Raw genomic sequence first — 13,291 nt, 5'->3', positions numbered from 1 at the left:
ACAGATTACATCTTTATACAGTATAAATCAATCAACTTGATTTATACAACAATGTTGTATACATTGTATATTACCTATATACAGATAAGCCCATCAACACAGGTTTTCTGGTTTGGGTTGTTTCTTGTTTCTTGTTTTGCTTTGTTGTCTCTCTCTCTCTCTCTCTTTCTCTCTTTTTTTTTTTTTTTTTTGGTTGAAAAGCAGGAGTGTTAAATAATATAGCAAATCTGAAATTTGTTCTCTCTTTCCCATGGAGTTTGTTCCTAACACGTTTTTTTTTCCTTGTTCTGTTTTTCTGCCTAACAGATTTCCAGAACTGATTTAATAGATTCTGTATTCAAGGCTGTGTGCAGCCACTGTGTTCTCTGATCATTTTTATTTTTAGAATGCTTTTTTAAAGTCTGACCTTCTCAAGGGCTGCCTCTCAGTCAGCATACTGTGATGATTAGCTAATGATGGGTCAGAAGAGTCCCTAAAATGACTTGCCCTAGTAAGTATTACACACATTAGCATGGGGATTTGTGGTTGGTTAAAGGCACAACTTCAAATTTTAGGATGATAAAAAGCTAACATAAGTCATCCTTATCTGTCATTTCCTGTAAGGCAGGACCTCAAGGTCAGCCATAGATGACGTATCAGGGTCAATCTCTGGTCTTTCTTGGGATATGCATAGCCATGCTTATATATGTGTACCCCTATCAGTCAGCTCAGGCTGTCACAGTAAATGACCACAGAATTGTGGCTTAAACCACAGACATTTATTTTCTCACAGTTCTGGATTCTGGAAGTTCATGATTAAGTTACAGGTAAACAGAGTTTCTGAAAAGAGTTCTCTTCCTGGCTCATAGACGGCCACCTTCTTGCTATGTCTTCACATGGTCTTTCTTCTGTGTGTGTAGAGAGGTCTCTGGTGACTCTTCGTTATCCCATGTAGGTGGAGAGACAGGCAAAGAGAGAGAGGAGGAAGCAGGCTCCCCACTGAGCAGAGAGCCTGGCTCGATCCCAGGACCCTGGGATCATGACCTGAGCAGAAGGCAGAGGCTTTACCCACTAAGCCACCCAGGTGCCCCAATTGTGTTTTATTTCTGAAAGAGAAAGATATTTAGTATTTCCTGATTCTAGTCAGCATGTAAGAAGCATGGAATTCTCCACTTCATCTTAACAAGTAAAAAGTCCAACATCCTGAAAATTCAGTATCTCCTCTGAGGGCTATCAGAGGTCAGTTGAGGTCACAGGGCAAAGAGCTACCCCCCAAAATTAGAGACACAAATAGGCTGACACTGGGAATCACAACTTACTAGAGCAGAAGCCCAACCCAGGAACAGAAACTTCAGTGGAAACCAGTGCTGGGGCAGGAAAACCTGAACTGTGATTAACAAATTGCTGGGGGATCCTCATGGACAAGTCTGAGAGTTAAAAACTACAGGGGGTCCCCCACACTTTTGTGAGTTTTATTTCCTGGAGTTCTACCAGGTTTTGACAGTGAATAGCTGAGAAAAATCCCCCTGGGCTTTAGGCAGGGGAAGTTGAAAAGTAACTATGTGGAAATGTGCCAGAACATTCTGTTCTTCTAAAAAAGACTGCTCTCAAGATAAATTATTTTACCAGAGCCTATTACCAAAACCTATTAGAGTTTTATCAGATCCTAACTACTTGAGGGAATGGAAAGACCCAAATCCAGTCAACCTAACCTCCTCAAGCTATCCTGCCTCACCTAAGTGAAGTATGTGTGAAGTTCATAGCCCAGGGGCACGGACTCCCTAGAAGGTTGGGATCTCATCACAGGACAATAGAATTATTTGCCTCTTCATCTCACTAAAAGCCACCACCTCACTAAAGGCCTATTTAGTAGTGTTCCTTTTACCTAGTACATCATGTACACCTTTCCACAAAAAAAAGTATAATGCACACTAAAAAGTAAAAGACACAATTTGAAATGACAAGGTAAGCATCAGAATAAGACTCACCTATGGCAGGGACGTTGGAATTATCAAACATTCTGTTTAAAAGAATGATGAAAAAATGTGGACAGCATGCAAGATTGAATAATAATGTAAGCAGAGAGATGGAAATTCTAAGAAAGAATAAAAATGAATGCTATGATAAAAATCAAGAACACCTTTGATGGGCTCATTAGTAAACCAGGTATGGCTAAAGAAAAAGATTCTTAAATTTGTGAATCTGTGAATAGCTGTTTTGACAACTAAAAAGTAATGGGGTAAGAAAAAACGGGGGGAAAAATAAGTGCAGGGAACAGAATATCCAGTTACTATGGGTCAACTATAAAAGTTGTATGTAACATATGCATAATGGGAATACCACAGGGAGAAGAAAGAAAGGGATAGAAGGAGTATTTAAAGCAATGAGAATTGAAATCCTCCCCCAAATAAATGTCAGACATAAAACCATAGGTCCACAAAACACAGAGAACACCAAGCAAAGTAAATGCAAAACAAATCAAATAAAAAACAAACAAACAAAAAAGCCCACTTCTCCTAAGCATTCAAACTACCCAGAAAATCAAAGATAAAATGTTGAAAGGAATCAGAGGAAAGCACTGTACCTTTAAAAGAAGAAAATAGAAGAATTACATCCAACCGCTCAGCTCAGAAACCTCACAAGCAAGAAGAGAATGGAGTGAAACATTTAAAGTGGTAAATGAGGGGGGCACCTGGGTGGCTCAGCGGGTTAGGCCTCTGCCTTCAGCTCAGGTCATGATCTCAGGGTCCTGGGATCAAGCCCCTCATCCGGGTTCTCTGCTTGGTGGGGAGCCTGCTTCCCCCCCCACATCTATCTTTGTCTGCCTCTGTGCCTACTTGTGATCTCTGTCTGTTAAATAAATAAATAAAATCTTAAAAAAAAAAACAAAGTGGTAAGTGAGGGACACCTGTGTGACTCAGTTGGTTAAGCACCTGCCTTTAGCTCAGGACATGATCCCAGGGCCTGCCTTGGGCTGCTTGCTCAGAGTGGAACCTCCTTCTCCTTCTCTCTGACCCCCATCCCCAACTTGTGCACTCTCTATTTCTCCAGCAAACAAATAAATAAAATCCTTAAAAACAAAACTGTTTTTTAAAAATAACAAAAGTGGGAAAAAAAGCTTAAAAAACACCAAACAGATAAACAAACAAAAACAAACTAGTATTCTGTGTCCTGAAAAGTTATCTTTCAAAAGTGAAGGAGCAATGAAGATTTTCTTAGACTAACAAATATTGTGAAGATTTTCTGGTCAATAGACCTGCCTTACAAGAAATGTTAAAAGATCTTCAAGAGAAGGAGGATGACACTTGTTAGAAATTCAGATCTACATAAAGAAAGGAAGAGTATTAGCAAAGGAATAAATGAAGGTATAATAAAAATTTTAATTGATCTACCAGAAAATACTGGTCAAGATAATAATAGCAATAATATTGTTGATGATTATACACTATATATAAGTGAAATAAATGATTCAATATATGGGAGGATGGATTTATGGTATTTTGCTATTGTAAGGTATTAACATTACTCAAGAAGTCATATAAGGTTATTTGAAAGTGGGATTGAATTAGTTGTCAATGTATATTGCAAACTCTAAGACAACTACTAAGAACAAGTTAAAAAGAAAAGGATAATTGATATGCTAAGAAAGCAGAAAAAATGGAATCATATACAATGTTCAATTAAAACCATAAATGGCAGAAAACAGAGTGGAAGACAAAAATAGGAACAAAGAATAAGTGTCATAGGGGCACCTGGGTGGCTCAGTGGATTAAGCCGCTGCCTTCGGCTCAGGTCAAGATCTCAGGGTCCTGGGATCGAGTCCCGCATCGGGCTCTCTGCTCAGCAGGGTGCCTGCTTCCCTCTCTCTCTCTCTCTGCCTGCCTCTCCGTCTACTTGTGATCTCTCTCTGTCAAATAAATAAATAAAATCTTTAAAAAAAAAAAAAAAAGAATAAGTGTCATAGACGTAAAGCAAAACAAATATAGTAGATATTAATCCATTCTATGCCAATAATTGCTTTAAGCATCAATGGTCTTAACATACCAATTAAAAGACAGGGTCAGGTTGAACCCCAAAATAAGACTTAACTGCACGTGTCTGTACAAAACACTTCAAATATAAAGACACATAGGTTAAAAGCAAAGGGTAAAGAATGATAGATCATGCCAATACAAATAAAAGAAAGCTGGGATAGCGATATTAACTTCAGGTACAGTAGACTTCAGAGCAAAGCTCCATCCTTCAGAAAAGGAGAAATGATAAAGACTTTCCAAAATAAACCCAAAACCAAAAATATAAGCTGAGAAAGTTCATCACCACTAGACCTTGTTTATAATAAATAAGAGAGGAAGTTTTTCAAGCTGAAATGAAAAGATGCTAATTAATATTGTAAAACATATGAGGTAAAACTCACCAGTAATGGTAAATACATAGTCAAAATCAGATTTTCTAATATTATATGGTGGTCTCTATATCACTTTAAACTCTACTTTAAAAGTTGAAGAACAAACACATTAAAAATCATTATAACTACAATCATTTAATATTGGATACATAATGTAAAAATGTAAATTATATCAATAACCTAAAATGTGAACTATAAAATATAGTTCTGCTATGGTATCAAGTTGTCCCTAGCCTAAATAGATGATATAATGATAATGTATTTATTGTAAGTCATAACAAAGATAAGCCTGTATAATAGATACACAAAAAGGTGACTATAAATGAATTAAAGCATACTCCCCCAAAAGTGTTCAAATCCAAAGGAAGGCAGCAAGAGAAGAAAAATGAGGAAAGGAACTATGAAACAGTCAAAAACCAATGAACAATGTTGCAATAGTAAGTAAATATAAAAATCTAAATGAATTAAATTCTCCAATCAACAAACCTAGGGTGGCTAAATATATTAAAATATGAAGAAGAGGAGAAAGGAAAAGAAGGAGGAGAAGGAGGGGAAGGAAAAGAAGAAAAGGAAAAGGAAGAAGAAGCTTTAAGGACACATATACTCTGAAAATGAAAGGGTAGAAAAGGTATTCAAAGTACATGGTAACCAAAAGAGTAGGAGTAGCTATACGTGGAGTACCAAAATAGAATGTAAGTTACAAATGGTCATTAGGCGATTATCATATGATCTCCCTGATATGAGGAATTTGAGAGGCAGGGTGAGGCGTCGTGGGGGGTAGGGAGGGAAAAAAATGAAACAAGATAAGAAAGGGGATGGAGACAAACCTAAGAGACTCTTAATCTCAGGAAAACAAACTGAGGGTTGCTAGGGTTTGTGAGGGAGGAAGAGGGTAGCTGGGTGATCCACATTGGGGAGGATATGTGCTATGGTGAGTGCTGTGAATTGAGTAAGACTGATGATTCACAGACCTGTACCCCTGGGGCAAATAATACATTATATGTTAATAAATAATAAATTAATAAATTAATTAAAGATGGTCATGAGGGACATGGAGGGTCATTATATAATGGTAAAACAGTCAATTAGTTAAGAAAATGTAACAATTGTAAATATTTATGCATCCAACATGAGAATATCTGAATATATAACGCCGGGACACCTGGTGGCTCAGGTGGTTAATCATCTGCCTTTGTCTCAGGTCATCATCCCAGGGTCCTGGGATCCAGTTCCCCTCAGGCTCCTTGCTCATCAGGGAGCCTGCTTCTCCCTCTGCCTGCCTTTCCCCTGGCTTGTGCTTGCACGATCTCTCTCTCTGACAAATAAATAAATAAAATCCTAAAAAAAAATAAATATATAAAGCAAATACTAACAGAACTGAAAGGAGAAATGAACAGCAAGACAATAATAGTAAGAAACTTTAGTAGGAGACTCTACTATAAACATAGGATAAATCATCTGGGCAGAAAATCAATAAGAAAAAAGCAGATTTTCACAGCACCGTAGACCAAATGGACCTAATGGGCATTTTTAACTTTCTAACAGAACATGCATCAGCAGCAAAATACATATTCTTCTCAAGCACACATCACTTCTCTGGGGTAGATCATATGTTAGGATATAAGACAAGTATTAAAAAGTCAAGAAAACTGAAATTATATCAAGTATCTTTTACAACTATAAAGATGTGAAACAAGAAATCAATAGCAGGAAGAAAACTCAGACATGTGGAAATTAAACAACAGACTCCTGAATGACCAATGGATTAAAACAAAAACAAAAACAAAAAAATATCTTGAGACAAGTAAATGTGGAAGCACAACATTCTAAATCTTATGGGATGCAGCAAAAGTTATACTAAGAACAAATTTATAGCTATAAATACCTACACTTAAAAAAAGAAAGATGTAAATAAACAATTTAACATTATATCTAAGTGAACTAGAAAAAGTAATAAACGAAACTCAAGTTAGCAGAGGAAAAGAAATAATAAAGATCAGAATAAAAATAAATAAAATAAAGAATAGAAGAATAGTAGGAAATATCAGTGAAACTGAGTTGGTTTTCAGAAAGATAAACAAAATTAACAAAACTTTACTTAAACTAACCAAGAAAAAGAGAAAGAGGACTCAAAATCAGAAATTAAAGAAGAGACATTATAACTGATACCATCATATATGAAGGGTGTATGAAGGAACACAAGAAGAAACACTATGAACATTGATACACCAACAAATTGGATGACCTAGAAGAAAAGGATAAATTGCTAGAACATACAACCTACCAACACTAAATTATGAAGACAAAATAGAAACTACATCAATGATGACTGCAGGGGATAGAATTAGTTATGAAAACTTCCCAACAAAGGGAAGCCCACAGCCTAATAGCTTCCTTGGTGAAGTCTACCAAATATTTAAAGAAAAATTAGGGGCGCCTGGGTGGCTCAGTCAGTTAAGCATCTGCTTTCAGCTCAGGTCATGATCCTGGAGTTCTGCAATGGAACCTGGCATCTAGCTTCCTGCTCAGCGGGAAGTTTCTTTCTCCTTCCCTTCTCCCCCTCCCCACACCCCCGCCCATGCTTTCTCTCTCTGGCTTTCTCAATAAATAAGTAAAATCTTTTTTTTCAAAATAAAGAAAAATTAACCAAATCTTTCTTGAAATTGTTCCAAAAATTAAAGAGGAAGGAACACTTCCAATTCATTTTATGAGGCCAATGTTACCTGATAAAAAAGCAAGGTAAGGACACTATATGACAAGAAAATCAGAGTGCAGTATTCTGATGCATATAGATGCAAAATTCTCCACAAAATATTAGCAAAGTAAATTCAACAGTATATTAAAAGAATCATACACCATGGCCAAGTGGAATTTACCACTCAGATGCAAGGATGGTTCAACACAAAAGAATAAATGTGATATAACCCGTTAATGAAATAAGGGATAAAAATTATATAACCATAATAGATACAGAATAAGCATTTGACAGCATTCAGCATCTGTTACCTAGACTATAACATATTGTAATTCCTCCTTTTTGATCTGTGCAATGGATTGAATGTTTGAGTCCCATTCCCAAATTCATATGTGGAGGCTTTAATTCTCCATGTGACAGTATTCTGAGATAGGGCCTTTGGCAGGTAATGATGAGGTTAGTGTCCTTCTAAGAAGAGGAAGTGCCCAAGCTTGCTCTCTCTCCCTCTGCTATGTGAGGACACAGCAAGTGAAAGGTTATGAGCAAAACAGAAGGCGCACACTCACCAGAACCTGCCATGGTGACACCCTGATCTCCGACTTCCCAGCCTTCAGAATTTTGTCTAAATCACATGGTATGTAATGTTTTGTTAAAGCACTCCAAACCCAGGGAAAGACAGGTTTTTGCTGATGTTCTTGTTGGTTGTTGTTGGTTTTTGCCATAGGGCTGTGTTTCATCAATATGTGGCTTTGTTAGAAATTAATACCAGGGGGTGCCTGGGTGGCTCAGTGGGGTAAGCCTCTGCCTTCAGCTCAGGTCATGATCTCAGGGTCCTGGGATCGAGCCCTGCATCAGGCTCTCTGCTCAGCAGGGAGCCTGCTTCCCTTCCTCTCTCTCTGCCTGCCTCTCTGCCTACTTGTGATCTCTGTCTGTCAAATAAATAAATACTCTTAAAAAAAAAAAGAAATTAATACCAGAATCCAAATATGTACTACATGGTGTTGTATTTGGTGGACGTGTCCCATGATAGGTTTCTGCTGTGTTACTGTTTAATATAATTATGTAAATTGCATATAGCTCCAAGGATTGCATAAGTGCAGTTATTCTCAAATTACCTATTTGTTTTCTGTGCAGTATCTCAAACTACTGAAATACTGTTAGAATTTTCATAGAGAAGGACGTGGGTTCATTGCTTTCCTAGCATCCAAAAGCCGCACTGAGGTCTCATTGCTCCAAGGAGGATGACCAAGTACACAAAATGTTTTCTAAAATGATGTGTTCGTTTGGTGTGAGCATCCTATCCATCCATTTTCCTAACAAGTTGTTCTGTACGTGGTAATTATACAGGAAATAACTTTCAATGGGCAGTCTAAGAGAAGATTTGTGAGAAAAGAAAGAGGTATTTTTCTCTTTCCTTTCTAATAGGACTTTGTAGAGAGTCTCTTGAACTGGAAAAAAAAAATTATACTAGATTGGTGTCTGAGTTCAACCAGATTTATCTTATAACTTAAGTTTACAAAATAAAAATAAAGTTTGGTTTAAATAATTTTTATCTACTGATTACTTGTTATGGTGTATCAATTTCAATACTTGCATCTTAAGGATATTTGATTTGATCTGTCTTTGGAACTTGAAATCCAAATTAAATATTCCTATAATTATATATGACTTAGTAAATTTTGAGTGCAAGGTGACTTTTATTGAAAATCAAAACATTTATTTAAGGGTCTGTTTTCTTTATAATGTACTACTTTTCTAGTTATTTATACCTTTATTCAGTCTGGAGAAAGTTAAATCAATAGCATATAATTAATAATAAGTTAATAATAATAAAACCACATATAATGAAGGTGTACGATAATTTTCAAGTTACTAGTCTCAAATATTTTCTACGCCAAGACAACTGAAATCATTTCATCAGAAAATAGTGACTCACTATGGCAATAACTTTCATTTGTTCAGATTCACTTCAGAATGGGAAGGTCGACACAGTTGAAAAAAGATAAATCTTTCAAAGTCACCTAATTAGAAAAAAATGCATGTAAAATGTAATTTTATTTTATTTTTATTATTGTCATTTTCAAATTTAAACCCAGCTTTCTATATATCTAAGTTAAAGAATAAATCCTGCTTTACTTTTGAGTTCTCTATGGGATACTTTCATCATTTCATAATAAAAATAAATATACTTTAAGACTTCATTAAGATACTGCTTCTCAACTTAAACCTTGTGTTTGATCCAGCGTCATAAAAAGATATCGACATATTTTCATCAGATACTCAGTTAGTCCGGAGATGTGACAAATCACTTCAAAAGTTATCGGTTGTCTCTGTGTAAAACAAATATGATTTAGTTTTAAAAGTTTAAAACCAACAAACTCACACTGAGAAAGTTATAGCTTATTGCATTTTTCCCAGTAAAGGGAAGATTGATTTTACCCTACTAGGATGTAAAAGCAGGATTGTAGGGAATTTAAGTATTATCTACCAGATGTTGATTCCACTAAGCTATCTTTTTAGCTTATGTTAGGGGCTTTTGATCACAGTTGGCTTGAAGTAAACAAATGGCAAGCTTACTCCCTGCCTTTAATACTGGCAGATGAGCCCTGGTCTTAGGGAAGCCAGAGGACATGGCAGTGGGAGATCTTAGGAAAGACACCCATGCAGGCCTTCAGCGACATCATGGCACATCAACTCAGTTGCAAGTAAAGGACTGTGGGTGTTGGTTTCCTCCATGCTGGAAGACCAGGACAAATCTTAACATTTGCTTCTGGCCACAAAAAGATACTTTACTTCAATGACCTTCACCAGTTTATAGATCTAGCACTAGGGTGTGTAATTTAGTAATGGAAAAGCCGCCCTAAAAATAGAGGTGCTTTGTGTCCAGGTAAGAGCCATGCTATCCCCTTGACCTTCTGCTGTAAACTCAGTCCTAACTTGTAGTCACAGCAAAAAGTGTAAGATCAAACCAAAGAGTTAAAAATTAAGCAAAAATGGAAAATAGAAACAAATTTTTATCAGAGAATTTTATAAAAAATTTTAAAATATAATTGGATGGATTTATTACTCATTCACATACATCCTCAACTCAAGTATTCGGCGTCAACCTGGCTAGTGGCTGAACACATTTCATGCAGATTACCTGGGTTCAGATCCCAGCTCTACTTGTACAAATTTAGGCAAACTGCATACTTTTCTTTTTTCTTCTGTTATATGGAGATGCTAATTGTCCCTATTTCATGCCCATTGTCAAGTGGATTAAGTGAGTTAACATTTGCAAAGAGCTTGACAGTTGCCTGATACCAACAAATTTTGCTAATCATTACCTAATAATCAATTAGGGGTTGGGACAGCAGAGATATGGGAAATTCTTTCCAATCATTACCCATTTTGTGGGTCAGAAGAGCACTGAAGAAGATGCTCTGAGATTGAGAACACAGGGTGATAAAGCGATTGATAGGTCACTATCTACCTGTTGGAGATGTCTGGACTGGAAATCATTATTGACAGACTTTCCAAGGGGAGAGCCTGTTTCACACAGGACAAAATTCATTTCTTATGTTGCCCCTAGCAACAATGCTAGTTCTTCCTTTGTTAGATAACAAGTAGATGAGTTCAAAAGAAACTGTGAAAATTAAGTCTGAATAGAAGATAATCAGGTTTCATCACATCATTAAAAGAAACGGAGACACCAAGAGACTATGGCTATTACAACCAATGAAAAAGCAGAACATACAGAAAGTGTTTGGAAAGGATTGTGTATAGCTCTTGCATATGAAAATGGTATCATTGACCTCTGCTGGTCAATTCCATAATTATGCGTTGCTTCTATAATACAGGGAATAGGTTTCAAATCGTATGATAGCTTGTTTAGCTCCTGGATTGCTGTCACAATACTTTGCTCCCAGAACAACTCCCATTCAGAATATTGGTGTTCACACAGGGTGAAATTCATTTGCCACACCACCCTGAGCACAATAAAATTGATAGCCATGTGTGTATTGCCCATTTTTTTATGAGACATTTTTATTAATATGTTGTCCCTGAGAGATAGATTAAAGTTACCTTTACAGAGAGGGAAATTGAGGTGGCCTGATTTACACACAAGACATCTGGAACCAGAATTCATAATTACTGATACCCAATCCAATGCCATTTCCACAAGACATATATGCACGTATACTAAATGCATGTTCTCCCTACCCTAGCTTGATCACGTCATACTGCTTAAATCATCTAAGATTCTGGGGCACTGCTTTAGAACGATGCTCCTTGTCCCTGTGATCTAGATGACTTAATTGACATGCCATCTCTCCTTGATTCCTAATAAGCAATAGGGGGTTGGGACGCCTGGGTGGTTCAGTCAGTTGAGCATCTACCTTCAGCTCGGATCATGGTCCCAGGGTCCTGGGATCAAGTCCTGCATTGGGCTTTTGCTCAGTGGGGATCCTGCTTCTTCCACTGCCTGCCACTCTTCCTGCTTTTTGCTCTCTCTCTCTCTCTGACAAGTAAATGAATAAAATCTTTTAAAAAATAATACATGAATGAGATACAGATATCAGGGGGATCTGTTCAACATAATAATAATAATAATAATAAACAACAACACTAGGGGATTCTTTGTTATGGGGATTCCCTAACTCCAGGACCCTACTGCATTTCCTGCCTGTGTTATATATTTCTAAGATTATATATCTCTCCTTTCTCCTCACTTCTCTGTCTTAATCATCTCCCAGGTCTCATTCCAGCCACAGGGTTCTAATTAAATATGAAGTGTGAGCTTCCCCCAGACATGGAGTCTTGTAGCCCAGGTGTTACCTGACTCAGGATGAGGGAGTGATGGGTTCATGTGGGGCTACCAGCTGTCCCCCTGGTGGTGGCCTCTGCATATCTTACCCCTGCTGGTCCCTCCCCACTTTCTCTTGCTCTTCACTCATCACTCATGGAAGTTGTTAGGAAAATTTTTCATCTGTAAGGGACTGCAGATCTTCTACAGGTGGTTGGAAGTTCTGAGATAGTTGTGTTTTTACATGGCTTTCCAACATCCAACTATGATTGGTACAAGATTTGGGAAGGTATGACCTTGAGGTGTTATCAAGTGATTGGCCTAACTTTCTTGAACTTTGGCTTCAGTGACAAACCAAGACCATGTCACTATTCCATATTTGAGTAGGTCAGCATTGTGGAGGCACATCTGGGGCACCTGGGGCTCCAGGATAACAGGATCAAACTTTGTCTCATGATTATGGAGATATCATTGATCTGGAGCTGCTCTATAGGTTCAAGCAGGATCTATCTGGTCGGCTCACCATAAAGAGTCTCTGTCAAATGGATGTATATGTCCTGAGACTCAATGTCTTCTCCTTCACCAAAAGCTTCTCAAAGATGGAGGCATGCTGTCATCCATCCTTACATGATTGATGAACTTCTTTGCATTCTCCTAAGGTCTCACCCCAGTTTTGGGGCCTTCACCAGGCTCTTTGAGAGTGAGCTGTGGACACATGGGAAGGGATACCCAACAATGATGGAACTTAGGTACTGACAGTCTTTTCACCAACCAGAGGAAATTTAGAAGACTCTGGGTGGGACCTCCTGCTTCTGTAACTATTCACATTTATTTTATCTATGGGCCATTGGATCCCATAAATCCCTACCCAGAGTTTTTGGAGCTATACAGGAAAATGCTACCACGCAGTCCAGTGTCGATTCTGGGTGACAACAATGGCCACTTTCCACAGCTAGAGGACCCCATGGACTTCTTGAGTGCATATATCGGCTGTATCAACCACTTCTGAGCTGGAAAGAGTATCACCTCCCTTACTCCCTTATCTGTTGTGTATTCTATGAGGAAGAAATGCCTGGTCCTGGCCACCAAACACTGTTCTCTCACAGAAGTCCACCTGATTCACACTGGTGATCAACATATGGAAAAAGCCCATAGAATCTTCAGCTAAGGATGACTTAACAATCCCCCCTCCCATTCTTCTCACATCTGAGTGACTTCTGGACTTGTGTTATTAGGAAATTTATATAAGCACTACTATACAAAAATACAGAAATAGAGACATTGTTAAATGTCTTCTTAACACTTCTGTGGACTTTTCTGAAATATTTAGAATGCTAATTTTTGGCCCATCCTTGATCGGAATCCTATGGTAAAGAATGAGGAGAGGGTGTCTCCTTACCTGTCCTTGAATGCCTTTAAGGGCACA

At 37.6% G+C, this 13,291-nt stretch overlaps 1 pseudogene; it reads left to right on the top strand.

Annotated features, from left to right (window-relative positions):
• Positions 1–11,907: 11,907 nt before the first annotated feature.
• LOC111157079 lies at positions 11,908–12,874 on the top strand (annotated as a pseudogene).
• The last annotated feature ends 417 nt before the right edge of the window (positions 12,875–13,291 follow it).

This window comes from Enhydra lutris, unplaced genomic scaffold, assembly GCF_002288905.1.
Source record: "Enhydra lutris kenyoni isolate GAN:26980312 unplaced genomic scaffold, ASM228890v2 scaffoldscaffold51, whole genome shotgun sequence".
Taxonomy (NCBI): domain Eukaryota; kingdom Metazoa; phylum Chordata; class Mammalia; order Carnivora; family Mustelidae; genus Enhydra; species Enhydra lutris.
The sequence above is the reverse complement of the archived record's forward strand: the minus strand, read 5'-3'. Positions and strand labels throughout refer to the sequence as shown.